General features: G+C 37.1%; 1 long non-coding RNA gene across 1 annotated transcript in view; it reads left to right on the top strand.

Annotated features, from left to right (window-relative positions):
* Positions 1–14,111, top strand: part of LOC149237847 (uncharacterized) — a 46,099-nt gene extending 31,988 nt beyond the window's left edge. The window contains exons 3-4 of the long non-coding RNA XR_016246353.1: positions 5,016–5,104; positions 13,081–14,111. This is a non-coding gene — a long non-coding RNA (uncharacterized LOC149237847). The remainder of the gene's footprint in view (positions 1–5,015; positions 5,105–13,080) is intronic.
* The last annotated feature ends 2,095 nt before the right edge of the window (positions 14,112–16,206 follow it).

Below are 16,206 nucleotides of genomic sequence, written 5' to 3'. Positions count from 1 at the left end.
GTCAATCCATTATCCGTGGAAAGCATCTTGCATCAACATCATTCTCAACAAGTCGTCACTTGGAGCAATTCACTAATTATCCAAGTCGTCACTTGGAAATTGGTCAACACTTGTGACCTATGGAGAAACCTTGGGCTATTGCCATTCTTGCATGCTGATTGAATCGTAACTCTCTCGTTCGATATTAAAGGCACTCACTCGACCACTTGGGGAGCACTCTAGGCCTTGATGCTCCCTAGACCATTTCAGCACTCCAACCACTAGCCAAGTACCTCTTGGCAATATGGAGCACGCTAGGCCTTGATGATCTCGGGACCATTCTCCCTTAACCACATTACAATGCAACTTGGCCAATACCTTTGACCCAAGGAGATGTTTGTCCTTGATGCAACAATATCAACACTCCCTCTAACTAAGGGAAGCATTCTCAACTACTCTAAGCTTGTCCCTAAATTCACCCTAGGACAGAAGATTTGTGAGAATGTCAACATCGTACTCATCTATAAAAATGCATTGGAGCCTTACTGCTCCTTTTTGTACTATATCTAAGATATAGTGGTACTAGATCTCAGTGTGCTTCAACTTGTCATCATGGTCATCTCCTACACCTGTTCAAGCAATCCTGTGAGTAGCTTCTGAAGCCACACTGCTTCAGAACTTGCTAAACTAGCCGCAACATACTTGGCCTCTGCGATGTTGAGTGCATTAGCTGTCCGCTTCCTGCTCATCATGAAACAACATCTTGATGTGCTCTTCTTGTCTTCTGCACTCTCTGCCCAATCTATATATTCCTGCATTTGTACTTAATCAATTGTGACATATCCTAATCCATAACTGTCCGTGCCATGCAGATATCTCAATACATGCTTGAGCCATGTGCCTTGGCTCAATCAAACTAACTGTCTTCCTTCACTGGATTTCTTACCACGACTGCTTTCTGGTCACCTTGTTTGGGTGCTCCCTTTGACACTGGAATAGGGCTTGAATTCTCACTCTATCACGAAGGGAAATCCTTCTGCCACTACTGTCCCCTCTGTCACTGGAGTCTTGTTCCTATCAGAAACAAGTCATATAATAACAAGATTAACCTTGATCCATTAATCTAAGAATACCAAGTCTTGTACAAAGCATTCTAGAACAAACTATTTTTCATAATCCTTTCCCTCTTCTGAATCCGTGCTTTGTATTTCTCTATGTTGCCATCTGTTGCATGCTAGATCTTGTAGATCCACTTGGAAGTCACCATTGACTTCTCTTTGACACAATTTCCTTTATCATTACATCCTTCAAGCTTGCTGGATTTCGTGCTCCCTCTGAACTAGGAGCTCTTCCAGTCATTAGGTACGATTATAGATGTTAGTACAATTTTCTTCCTCTAAATTATTGATCTCGGAGAATCCTCTTGCCACAAACTTTGCTTCATTCTTCCCAATGCTTTCATCTGCCGCCAGAGTCTTGGCAGTCTTTATGATGTACTAGCAAACATCATTAGGAAGCCATGGAAGAATGATTATAACCCAGCAAAAGAAACAAGAGCAAGAGGCTATTTAATAGGAAAACAATAATAATCCAGGAAGAGATTTATAAAGTACTCATCTTTGAGGATTGAAGAGAATTTGTCGGCTCCCTCTTAATCCTTGCCTTCTTTGCATAAATCATAGAAATCCATCTGCAAACTTGTCATCTTTTTCCTCGTCATCAGCCATGTTACCTTTCCTTCATTACATGAGCTAGGGATTCTTCATTCAGTGGAATCATCGTCTTTTAATACTTTGGGTCTAGGGTTTTGTCCACAAACCTTGTGGCTTTTTTAATCATATCTTTCAAGATTTACTTAGGGTTTACAAACCCTAGGACAATTAGATTTTCCAAGGTCTCAGAGCACAAGTGTTATGACTCTTCTTCTCAGCTCCCTTTTATTCTGGAGCAACTTTCTTTAACCAAATCAAATTGATCATTTATCAAATACTTTGAAGGAAAATCTCTGCCGTATACTAATCTGTTCTAATGACAGCTAGAATCAAGCAGTGACTTCAGCAGCATATTACAAGAGCCCTTAGTCATACAGGATATTTCCATAAGGTATATTAGAGTCTGCAACTTCCAAAAACAATACTTCTGCTGATGAACACATATCTTACAGTATGATGCAACTCAGGTTCGTACAACAACTTCAATAAAATATTCTAGGCACATTTTGTCCATCTCACTCAGTTCCTTCTCTTGCTATAATCCAAATGATGTTTTTTCTTCTTGACATATCAAAATGGCTTATATGCTACAGATCAGCAGATGTTCATTCATTGGTTGTAAGTCAATGATCTTACAACATCTTCCAGGATAACAACATGCAGAAACTTTTATTCAGGACAAACTTTTCAGGTCTTTTACAAACCCTAAGACAGATGTGATTATTAAATCCTGTCATATGCAACTAAGTCAATAGGTCTTGTTCAAGGATTTTATATATCCTTAGGATTCAATACAAGTTGTAACTTCCGATTTCTCTTCTAGATCTTCTTTGCCTCACTTTACTGCCTTGCTTTCCATGCTGTCCATCTGAGAGTCTTTTTCAGCTTCAGATAGTCCTGGTCCAGCTCCCTCTATTTCTGAGGTCCTCTGCTTTGTTTAATTTGCAATTTGGACAGCTATACTTAGACCTCAACTGTTTCTGCAAATCAGAACATGTATCTCATATCATCAACGAGTTCAATTTATTCATACATGAATTAGATTGATTACAGGTCACATCAGTCTTCAATTTTATCCAAAGCCCTATGTAGTGGACTATTTAGTGTGTCTAATGTTCTTTTGTTGCAGCCACTCCTTGCATACAAATTTCGTAGACAGATACACCCTTTTGAAGAAAAAATTATTCCTTTCTGGGCTTGTTCAACTTTATACACCAATCAAACTTATCATGCTAGTCAATTAACGTTTCAAGTTACCCAACTACTAACATCCTATAGTATTCAATCTCATAACGGACTCCAATTCTTTTACAAAGATCCCTTCTTTACTCATAAAGTGTAGTTCTGAAATTTTGACACTGTCCTTTCAACTTGGTTTGCAGCTGACAATCTTTATATTATAAAGATTGCAATTCAAGGAGACATCAAAATCATGCTTATTTAGCCTTTTTTACAAACAGACTTTAGCATACTTCTTATACCGAAGACAAGTTTTATGGCCCTTTTACTGGACTGAGATATTTCAGGTTTGATTTTCCAGGCCTCTCGGACTCTTTTGATCACTCTCTGAGATCTCTTGGTCTCATTCTTCCTGCAGCCTTCCTCAGACAGGCTGCGGCCTAGTCCTGAGGTTTATTGCCGGCCTATGGAATTCGGTCCTGACCTAGGGCTTCAGCCCTTCTCCAGTCCTGGTCAAATTTTCGTTTTTAAGCAGAGCTCGGATCTCGCATCATTTGTTCCTGGATGAAGATAAGGACTCTGATCCTTTGAGGTAAGGGCTGTCCATAATTCTTCCTTAATCTTTAGACAACCCATCTTTCAATAGAATTCTATCTTGCAGTGTTGAAAATATCGGTATCGGCAAAATATCAGCAAGTGTCCAGAAAATATCTTATCGGCAATATCGGCAAAATATCGGCAAGCATAAAAAATAATTTTTTTCAAATTTTTAAATATAGCCGATATTTTGCCGATATTTTCAAAATATCGCGATATTTTGCCGATATTTTCCGATATTTGCCGATATTTTGAAAATATCGCGTCTTGGGCTTTTTCACATACCTCATTTTGTTCTCCTTCTAGGGTTTTGACCAAAACTTCAATGTTGAACAGACTCGGCCCTTCTTCTTTTTTTCCAGGTTAAGGTTTTAATTGAAGAATAGGGATTTCAAGTAGTGATCTCATTGGTCTTTCTTCACCGCTCTGATACTATGTTGATTTTTCAAGTACAATAGATGCCAGTGCTTATTTTTGAAACTGATAATTACTTCCAATGATATGGTGATTATCTTTAGTACTTCCAGTTAATCATTAAGCAATTATACTTAAGAAATTCAACCATAAAAGCAGTAGGATAGTAGAGAACACAATGAAACAATAATACACAAAGACAACACAAGATTTACCATGGGAAAAACCACTTGGGGGGAAACACAACAAACTTTTCCTTAGAGAAATGATTCAATTCAGCAAGAGATACAACTGAGATTTTCTAGTCAAAATAAAGTCAAATAGACCAACAAGAGAACCCTGGTCAAACTGTCTTCTTATCAAGTCAAAATACTGCTCAATAGACTCGGCCTGGTCTACTCTGCTATGGCCGAATTTCGGCCTCCTGCACCCAGAAAAACAAGGACCTGCTGCCCAGAAACTCAGCTACACGTGCAAGGTCAACAAAGAGGTAAAGTCCACATGTGCAAGGTCAATTTGAGAGAGAAGATTCTGGATTAGTCTTCGTCCTTCTTGTCCTTTTCTCCTTCGCTCAGAACATAAGATATTATGTCTTGTGTGTAAGGTCAAATGTTGCCAAGAGGAGGAGGTCGAATGCCATATATAAAAACTTCTTGGGAGGGCTGACTTGACTTTCTTGGTGCCAAAATGTTCAAATTCAAAAATTCAAATTCTTTCTTTTGAAAATGACATGAAGAACATGTCTTGTATTTATTATTACATATATATCTGAAGGGCTAATTTATTAAATATGAGGACCAACCATAGCTACAAAAATTCAACAACTGGAACTGATCGACATGTGTCTTATATGATGTACATTGTAACTCTTTTAATTTATTATTTGTGCCTGTGGCAAGAGACTCTTGTGATCAAATTTTGATTCTCGTGCTCATATGTTGATTCTCATGTGCTTATATATTATAACATCTTCCGTCATTGCAGAGCACAAACTTTTTTGTATTTGTAATAATTATAAAAAGACAACTGGTGCAGTGTACAATCTCATGGAAGTTTGGGAATTTATAGCAGCCTTTCTTGTCTTCAGAGAATTCATGGAAGACTGACAAATTATGACAACTTGTCCTGTCTTAGGGAATTTATTGAAGTCTAACAAACATGGCAGTTTCTCGTCTTCGAGAATTCAGGGTGGTAGAATCACATATATAAGTTGGTTATATAAGGTACACATGTATTCTTCCTTCCTTTACATGTCTTCTTCTCGATTTGTGCCTGAATTTGAGGGCTTAATATTTGAGGCTAAAAACACTTGATTTCTGTGCACTATTTCTCTTGTGTGTATAATCCATTCATATATTGAGTTTTCAAATTTCTCTTTTAGCTTCATTGTCAGCCTATTTATTTGAGCTCAAGGAATATGGATATATCTACCCGATTTCTTGTTTAACATTTGATCTCCCAAATGAATTTCAGTTTGAACATGATATTTTTGAGGTTGCTGTTGAGATTTTAAAAACCCTATGAATTTCCACTTTTGAAATCATCTGGTGTCATTAAACCCTGTCAAGACGCATTACTCTCTGCCTCCATGCCCATAAAGATTTGAACCTGTGTCATTTGCATGGTGATGCGCTCTCTGAAACCCTAGATACCATCCTGACAGAACATAGTCTCCATCCTCTTGATTGGATGGCTAAACTCCAAATTTTGGGGGCCACCTTCTTAGGTTTAGGTGTTGGTAATCCTATGCTTTTGGGTTTGGTCACTTGTCAAATTTAGAAAGCAGGAAGTTGTGGTTTTAGCCAATCTTCTCTAGGCAGTACTGCACATTGCAGGTTTCAAATTTATTGACACTCTTTGTGCAATATTTAAATTTTAAGAGAGCTGGAGTATTTGGTCAGTATCGTGGTGCTTTTTAAAATTTTTAGTATGTTTAACTTTAAACTGCTTAGGAGTTTTTTGTAAAATATCCCTAAATAAGTTTCTGTGAACATTTGCAACTATCCATATTAGGGATTTGATCTCATTATCTTTTGGTAGTTTGTAGACTACCAAACCTTTCTTTTGGCTTTACCTCCAAACATGGTATTGGAATTGAAGTTTATTTGTAGTTTTTTAGGGATAGGGAGGGAAAAGATGTGTCTATCTTGTTTGAATTGCTTTCATTGCAATTTTTTTCGACTTCATGATACCCTTTTTGGAATAGGCTATGTTTGTTTTGTATCATTAGTTGCCAGTGTGCAGACATTTTGGGAGGATATTGACTGGAAACTCGAAAGAGTTGGTTGGGATATTGACTGGAAAGACTATGACTCCGAAGTTAGGGAGTGCTGACACAATTGAAAATGTGAAAGCCACAATTCAAGAGAAGGAAGACATTCCTCCTCATCAGGAAAGACTGACATTTGCTGGAAATTAGTTGAAGGATGGACAAGCCCTCGCTGGTTATCCAAAGGGAATCTATGCCTCACTTGCTGCTTGTTCTAAGAGGTGGAATGCAAATCTTTGTTAGGACTTTGAATGTCAAAAACCATTACTCTCGAGGTGGCAAGCTCATACACTATTGATAATATCAAGGCAAATATACAAGATAAGGAGGGCTTACCTCCTAAATGGCAATGGTTAATCTTTGTTGGCAAGCAACTGGAGGACGGTTGTATCTGACTGATTATAATATTCATGGGGAATCACTTTCAATTGGTTTTGTGTTTGAGAGGTGAGTGTAGATCTCAAAACTCTATTTGGGAAGACAATTACTTTGACGTTGAGAACTCAGATACTATCAACAATGTAGGTCTATTCAAAAGTGAAATGAGGGCGGGGAAGGTGGTCCTATCTCTTCTTTCCCCACCACCCCATTTATGATGGGGCTAAAATTCAAGAAAAGTAAGGAATTCCTCTAGATCATCAAAAATGTTTCTTTGCTGGAATAAGTTTTGATTATGATAGGACTTTGGGTGATTATAATATTCAGAAGTATCTACCTTGCTTCTTGTCCTTCATCTCCAACGGGATATACATATCTCCATGAAGATGTAAACTTGTAAGACTATTACTCTTGATTTTGTGAGCTTTGATAGAATTGACAATGTGAAAACCAAGATTCAAGATAAGAGAGAATTCCTACAAATCAGCAGATGTGGATATTTGGTGGGAAGCAACTTTAAGATGGAAGGACTTTTGCTGATTTATTATGAAAGAACCGACCCTCTGCCTTGTTCTTTGTCTGGATGGAGGTATGCAGATTTTTGTCAAGACTTGAATGTAATATTATCCCTTAGGAGAATTTACCCTTGGGGTTAAAAGAGCATATGACAATTTTGTACCACTATCACAACATCCCTTTTCAATTCACAGAGATGCCATTGATTGCACAACGATGTAAACAATTAGACGATTATTCAACAATACCAACAGTACATAGGAAGTTACAATTTCATAGTCTCACTCATAGGGTTGTTACACCAGCAGAATTTGCGGTACAACGCTCAACAATTTAGAAACAGTAGCACTATTTTACAAAGATTACAATATCAATTATCCTATCAGCGACAACTAACCAGCTTACAAGATCTTTCTGTCACTTCTCCATTTGCCTTCGCAACTCTGCTGCCTTGTTAGCCCTAACAAGCCTCGTTGTTGCCCTAATAGGCCTTGCTGCTGCTCAGAGATGCCCTAAGTCCTTCGCTGTTGCCTAGATTGGGACACCACTGCTCCATCTCACCTTTCTGAGCTCCTTGCTGCCCAGACTCCACTGCATTGCATCAGATGTTGCCTTAGATACGAGCTGCTGCCATAAGAAAGTCTTCAGATGTGGTCGTAGCCACAGGAGGGCTAAGCCGTAGAATTAAGCCTATGCTGCCATAGGAAATGCCCTAAAGATGGGTCGTAGCCTTAGATCGAGATTCAGGGGTATTTGCTTTGCTTGCTTAGATAAGTGCCTCAGAACTAGCACATGGAACTTTGCTTTTTCAGAACTGTTGCGCTGTCACTAGACGTGCCTTAAGATGGCCGCTATCTCAAGTAGGCCTCCAAGCTTAACTTTGCTGTGCAGATTGCTTTGGGGAAAGTTACAGGGGTAATCCCCTTCCCAGGTCAAGCCATAAAGTTAACACACTGCCACAGAACACTCCTTAGTGAGTGTCACAGAGTGAGATGTTATTCCAACAAAACCTTGGACTGGCCTATGCTGTTCGAACAAACCTTCACTCAAACAATGGCACAGAACTTCGCTGCCACATATTTACTTACTTAGAAACAATTGCTTGCCACAAACAGATGAGTGATGTTTCAGAAATTATGCTAAACAGAATAGAAAGAAGGGATTGGCTAGGGTGGAATCTTTTACCACCGAAACCAATCACATTGTGTGCCCTCAAGCAATTGCAAATTCGGGTGCTGCAAGATCATATTTGTTGCAATACCATGCATGGGAACAACAAAGCTACTTCTTTCAACCATGGCAGTAGCAATGGCATTTGCAGAAACCTGGGGTTCGGACCCAACATGATTGCTGTAATAACCGGGAGAATGATGTGTATGTGGACCCAAATGATGATTTCCACCTTCTGCCCAGGGGTCAACCCTTCCCATATTATGCATTCTATGAGAAGGTTCGACAATTTTGCCCCTGGTTGGTTTCCTTGAAGCAAAACTCAATCTTGTGGAAAGGCTTCCATATTCCTCCTTTTAAAAGGGCGTGATAATAAAATCTGGCTCAAAGAGAGACATATTCTCTTGTCCCAAGGCAGCTACATCAAGCAATACATTCAACCTGTTCTGCTGTGTCAGAGACATTGTGAAGAATACTTAACTCTAGCCACCCTAGACTGGATAGGGAACACAAAGGGTCCTTTTGCAGAAATCCCTTTTCCGTTTTTTCTTATGCTTAAGCTGCTTTCTAAGCCCTGCACCACACAACTGAAGTGTTGACTACTTGCACCAAGCACTTTGTATTTTGGCACCCTTTTCTCTTGCAGTCTTGAGTCATCCGATTAAGAAATTAAGAAATTCACTTGCATCAACAAATATTGTTAACAACCTTTGATTTTGGTGAATTGGGTATGCCTCTGTGAGAAATGGTCTCAATAACTACTTCACACTAACAGAGGGGGCATGAATACCAATATCTGTGATGCCCCCTTCCACATGACTGTTGTCCCTTGGTGGTTTGATCTCACTGTCTTTTGGTGTTCCTGAATTATATATAATTTATCCCTTGAAAACGCTGCAAACAGAACCAAGAAGAAAAGCCTACAAGATTGAAACATGCATCATAGAATAAACCTGAAACCCCAATGGCACCAAGAAGATTTTCATTAAACTCTCGGGAGAGGAATTCTTCCTTTATCCAACCATGCTTACAAATGAGGAACACCATCCTTTATATAGATGAGGAAAGGAATTTCCTATGAAACAAAATAATATTATTTAGGGAGGACCTTGAACCTAGTCTAAAAAGATTAGATCTAGTTTAACTAAAAATAATGATAATGTTAGTGGACAATGGCGCATGTACAATGTGCAAATGATAATTCCCTTGGAGGGGTTTGATCCACCCAATTATAGCAGAAGGGATTTATACAGAATTAATTTTGGAAAGCAAGCTCAACATCTATTGAAGGGTCTGGTCCCACTCTTTAAATTAAAAATGCAACTTCCAACTTTAATCGCATCAATGTGTCCATGTGTCTGAGCTTTGTGGTCCAACTAGCTGGAGGAATTTCTTTGTGACTGATTGCAGCGGGATCAACCAATAGACACCTATAACTCATATGCTCATGATTGTTTTTAACAAGAAGGCTTCCAGATAAAAGACAGTGTTGTCAGTCAGTGATACTAGATTTGTCAGGGCCCGCGGCCAACTTAGTTTGAATTTCCAGCGAGATATATGAACATTTAATTGTGGGGGAAGTGATGGATCCTGTCAATTTCCTTTTTGTTCTCTCTCCAGTTTTTATCCCATTATTTAGTTGCAGCAATAGTATGCTCATGGTCTCAAATGAATTTATTTTGTCCTCTTGCTTTTCTAGTGTGACCAGGGCTGTCCCTTTCAACTTCTCACTAAAGCATCCACACCAAACTTCCTTCTTTACTCCCATCACTTACTCTTTGTAACCTTAGATCCGATGCATGGGCATTGCCATCCAGTTTCCATATGGCAAAAATCAGAAGAGTTTTGGGATAGTGATCGGAACCTGCCATGTATGTACTCACATTTATTCTGGCCCATTTCATCCTGATCCTCTCTTCTGCCACTCAATAATTCATTTTTGTCAGCTCCACTCTATGCAGCTCTCTAATCCCTGATTTGATTCTCAAACCCCTAAATTCTTCAACAATTCACGACGGAAAACCCTTTAACAGTTGACTGACAGTCTCAGAAATCTCGTCCATTTGGGGAGTTGCAACCTTTCTAACCCAACAACTAACCCTTTTTCTCGTTGGAAATTGAAGCTGGGAAGTCAAAATAATTTGAAACAACAGCTTCAGAAGAAGAAATATTTGGAACAACAACCTCTCCTTATCAGAATCAGAAGCTTGTGCTTGAATGTCGGTAATGTTGTTCACGCATCCTTAGTTTCTGCTTCTTTTTTACTATGTGTAAGACTCCCTGTATATTGAACCCTAGAGACTTCAACAGTACAGATAAAAGTTGGCAGATGTATCTTTCCTGACCTTTGACAGAGATAACTAGAAAGTGGCAGGCTCATTTTTTGTGGATACTCTTGAAGGAGAATTAACACATAGGCGAAATCTCACATCATTAATAATAGCAGGATTTGCATTAAATAGGTGAAACTTCACATCATTAATAATAGAAGGATTGGCATTAAATATGGTATACCAGAGAGTTGGGAATTCACTTGCACCTCACCAAAAAGTTCACACTTCAAAAGAAATCCATCCTTATTGATAATGGCATCAGAAAATTCATTGTTCGAGTGTTTTAGGTCACTTGCATGCCATGGAACATGAGATGCAATGGCGTGTGGAAGAGTATTGCTCACACTTAAACATTCTACTAACAATATTTGGTGGTGCAATTATATCATTCAAAATATTAGTTTGTATAGTTAAAGGAAATCCACTATCCATCTTCTCATCCAAAAGATGATATACAATAACAAAGTTATCTTTTATGAGATCCTCATTTAAATCTCCCACTTGGGCTTCTAGAGCAGCATGTGTTGCAACAGTAGCTTCAGCCAATGATTTTGCTTTGATAGGAGCTAGCTCCTCTGAGACAAGTTCTGTTGCCTCTTCAGTCGCAACAGCAACAACAGCCTGTGCTTTTGTGACTTGTTTATCAGGTTGAGACAACCTAGTATAACCAAAGACAACAACAATGCTCTGTTCTCCTGGTGACAGATCTGCTAACAAAGCAAGCCAAGCATCTTGGTGCTTTTTGTCAATATCAGTGGATCCAGATTTTTGCCATGACATTTTCCTAGTGACTTCTTAATACTCTTTCCTTACCAAAGCAATCTTCCAACACATATAATTTACCATTGGAATCTGTGAAGAATTCTCGAATTGAAGAAATGTTTGTCATAAATTGTGCTATTACCTCTTTCCCTAGATTGTCATCAACTGGAAATGGTCTAACCAGGAAATCCACTTCAGTAGCCTATGCATTCTTATACAGGCTAAGTACCTTTTGTTTAAAATGCTTGTAACAGAGGGAATGAAAACCAAATTAGTGCTATGATAAACATGGTACCTGTAATAGAGTCTATATTTAGACCAAGTGGAGTACCAAAGAAAGAAAATTGGAAATTGAATAATGTTAATCCCAATTGGGCAATATTTGAAATTTCAATTGTGGGTGACATAAGCACTTTTCCATGGGGAATCAAGTTAGTCCCAGTTCAAGGGGAGGATATGCTCCTGCAATATTGTGGGTGAGGTGGATCTTGCTTAGGATCTACCTCACCTACCTGGGTAAAGTTGGTCTCAAGGGGTAGTCTATGTATAGGGGGGAAATCTACAAGCGTCAGGAAGCCAAACACAGTGGAGATAAGCCAGAAGTCAATATGCATATTTTCCTGCTCAAGGTCTTAATAGTTATGAAGAAAGTACCCTGCAAAATATTGTATCAATGAAGTTGAACAACGAAGCTTGATAGGAAGAAACCAAGAAAATTGATGTAGAACCTAGGGTTCACTTTTATTTATGGAGAATAGAGGTCGCTTTAGCATAGACTTAGAAAAGAAACTAAGGGCAAGGCATATTGGGCCTGACAATGGTCAAGAACCTACAATTAATGAGATTGGCACTAGTCTCACAGACAGTACAAGCAACAATGTTCCAGAGAAACTTAATGATTTATACCAAAAAAAAAAATTATTGTTGATGATGTGGAGACTGTAATGATGGTTACAGGGAATCTTACGGGAGATTACAAGACTTACTCATGCATGTGATAGAGAGGTTGGTCCAGTTTCTTGCCATTTCTATTTTGTACTTATTTGAAAAGGTCAAGAGTTATAAGTGCTACTATTTGGTTTGGTTTATTGATGCTTTGCCTTGTATATTTAATATCTTATATGAATCAGGTTTGTGGTCTGCTTGTATGATTAGATTCTGCTTCACATATAATGTTGTATGAAGTTGTTTATATCTTACAGTGCTCTGTAGTTTTCTTTGTAGTTTTATTTATCCAGGAAAGAAAGTTCTCCAATGCTTTTATTTATAAATGTCATTTAATACTGTTTATAATGGGATTGGAGATTTAGTGGCATAGTAGAAATTTTGGTGGATGAATTTTTTTCAATTAATTTGTGTCAGCTACAAATCTATAGATTTTGTATGAATTGTTATTTCTGAACTGACACTGCTCTTCTACTTGTATGGTTTAGCTAAATGAGAAACAATTGTTATTTTCCTGAACCACTGATAAGATGTGCATGCTGTTAAAGACGAACAAATTTTGATTCGACAAGCTGTTTGTTTTTTCTCTCTCTTGCATGTAGCTAGTTTTCTCAATGTTTGAATTTGACATGGCTTCTTGAAACTTACGATGTTAATGTTTCCTACTTGTGTTTGCATTTGGTATTATGCATGTATTAAGTAGTTTTTTTTTGAATATGTACTATACCATCAACATTACAAGGGCTTAAATAAAGAGCATGTTGAATTAGCTTTCTTGAATATTTCTATTTAATATTCATGTAAACTACTCTGATACTTACTGCAGAATCTAGAAATTGATGTTACAAAAGTGAGCGCAGTTGGTTATGGGAAGATCATTACTATGGATCTTAGGCTGATTTTGATAATGGCAGGTCTTGTGAATAGGTAGAGATGTTGGATAATGGTGAAGATCATTGATTGCCTGTAACAAAAGCTTCCATGCTTGGCGTATCTTGGAAATATACTAGGGTCTTGCATTGAAGCAAATTGATAAAATGATTCTTAGTTATGCCTTGACAAGAGTTACTTGGTAGATCCTTTTCAATTTATTGTCTCAACGTTTCACCTTTCAATTTGATATTAAATTGAAAAGAATCTGTCCTAATTTGTCACAACTACTTTTTCTTACAATGAATGATAATCTTGTATGTTTTTTTGTGTTGACTTCACAGTTGGTCCTTGGCATCGTTAGATTCATCCTTTGCTTCTTTAAGGTTTCTTTTCTTTTTTGAGTGTTCTTTTGCAGTTTTCCATGGAAATCTACCCCATTCTTTTCAAAATAGGAGCAAAACTGTTTTTTCTTTGAAATTAGAAGAAATGGTCACATATTTAGCACTTCAGCGATTATGCCAGATAGGAAATTCAAAATTGACAAAACTAAGAAATTTATGTATCTTGTCTCAACAGTTGGTACTAATTTTAAATTTCAGCGTGTTTGAATTAGCCCAAAAGAGTAGGGTTTTTTTGGTAAAATATCCCCTCAATCATTTCCCATGGAAATTTTACATACCATAAATGGTTACATATTTAACACTTAGCTATGCTATGGGAAATTCAAAGCTAAACAAAATTAAGAAAAAGAGGTATATTAATGTTTTACCCGTTGGTACCGAATTTAATTTTCAGTGTTGAAATAGCCTCAAAGGGGATTTTTCAGTTTCTTTTAATTCAATGTATTTTCGTAGTTTGTAGATTGCCACACCTTTGTTTTTTGGCTTTACCTTTGAACCTTTTTGGAAATGAAGTTTATTTGCAGTTTCAAGGATAGAGAAGGGAATGCTATTTCTTACTCGTTTGAATTGTTTTATTGCAAAATTTGATTGACCTTATCATACAATTTTTTGATATATGTTGAAGTTTATTTGCATTTTTAAGGATAAAGAGGGAAAGCTATTTTCTTTTTTCTTTTTTCTTTTTTCTTTTTTGAATTGTTTTATTATAAAAGTTGATTGAATTTTATCATACACTATTTTGGTATGGTTTAGGTTTGTTTTGTATCAGTGGTTGCCAATAAGCAGGTATTTGTGAACTTAAAAGAGCTAGTGAAGGTATTCATTGGAAAAACTATATCTAGAGGTAGAGAGTTCTTACAATTTTGACAATGTGAACGCGAAGATTCAAGAATGGAACACACTGGAAAGCAATTGAAAGATGGATGTACCCTTGTTGAATAATTATCCAAAATGATTCTAAAATTAATTTGCCGCTTTTCCTTAATGGTGGGATGAAAATGTTTATTTAGCTTTGAGTGGCAAAACCATTCTTTTGAGGTGTGGATCTTGGACACCATCTAAGGAGGGTATACAAGTAAGCTAGGCAAAGATACAAGTTGAGGAGGGCGTACATTACTAACAGTGAATCTTGCTAGAAAGCAATTGGAGGATGGTTTTACTTTAAGTGATTATAAACATTCATAAGGAATCATCTCTTTACTTGGTTTTGTGTTTGAGAGGTGGAATGCATATTTTTGTCGAAACTCTAATTGGGAAGACAATTACTCTTGAGGTTGAGATTTCAGATACCATGAACAAGTCAAGGCCAAAATTCAAGGCAAGGATGGAATTCCTTGAGATCATCAAATATTGTTCTTTGTTGGGAAAGCAATGTGAAGATGATAGAACTCTAGCTGATTATGACATTTAGAGGAATCTATAATGCTTATTTTCCTTCATTTTTGAGCGGTTATGCGGATTTTTGTGAATACATTCATTGATAAGAGTATTACAATTGACACTAAGAGCTTCCCCATAATTGATAAAGTGGAGGCCGAAATTCAAGATGAAAAGGGAATTCCTCTAGATCAACAAAGGTTGATCCTTTGTTAGGAAGCATTTTGGAAGGATGCATTTGGTCCTGCGTGGTGGGTTTTAAAAGTTGTATGGTAAGCCACGTTGGGAACCATAAATTTTTTAGTCGAGGTTGCAATTTGTTAAGAATTATGGTTTTTTTTTTTTTAGCTATTTTTCAAATGTAAATTTGGTTTAATACTTATCTGACTTTGTAATATAAGTTTGGTTTTAAATTTTAAAGGTCGTTACTATTATATAGTGATCTGTTGAAATCAATTATTTCGCCTTCTCATGTAAAACACATGCGATTTTCCTTTAGGAAAATTCACGAAAAACTTGGTTTATGCTTTTAATGATGTCTAATGTATTTTTTAATTTATCTAAATAGATAACATGCTTCTCATTTGTGGACTTGTTTTCTAATTTATCTAAATAGATAATATGCTTCTCAATGTGTTCATGTGGTATGCTATATTTTTAGGAGGCTAAATTTCAAGATAAACAGGGAATTCCTTTAGGTCAACAAAGGTTGTTCCTTTTTGGGAAGCAATTTGAACATCAAAGGAGTTGTTAAATTATTCACAAGAAATCTTTGGTTGCATTGTGGTATGCAAATAATCTAAGGTGTCTATCAAATCAGTTGATTGTTTGACTTATACCATTGTCTTTAGTTACTCGGTTGATGATATCCGTGTTGATGGATTTATGTAAATGATTAAGCCCTTTGTAAGATTTAGTGGTTTGATTTTAATGTAAAAAAATATTGTCCAAGAAACATTTCTAAAAATATACTAGAATGTTAGTGTGACTTAATGTGATTGTAAGTATGTTTTTAATTATTAACAAATTTGCTTTTGTGACATTTTTCCACTATTATCAGAGTACGTGTCTTTGATAGGCATATCCATTTCATGTAGTTTGCATATCTTTTAAAGGCATTTTGCGTGAACTCAAAGTCTTGAAGTGTCGGAATTTAGCTTGGCGATGTGCGATGCTAGAGAAGAATGGGCTTCGGTTTTGTTTTGTTGTTGAAGGCACTCATTATTGATTGTGGAAAACCTAGGTCTTATACCAAAGTTGGCTTTATTGGAGGATGGGCCATTCCACAACCTTTGGGATCA

Source organism: Pinus tabuliformis, chromosome 8 (assembly GCF_031772625.1).
Source record: "Pinus tabuliformis cultivar Carrire ecotype Pingquan chromosome 8, CPIR1, whole genome shotgun sequence".
Classification (NCBI taxonomy): Eukaryota; Viridiplantae; Streptophyta; class Pinopsida; order Pinales; family Pinaceae; genus Pinus; species Pinus tabuliformis.
This window is presented reverse-complemented; position numbering and strand designations above follow the sequence as displayed.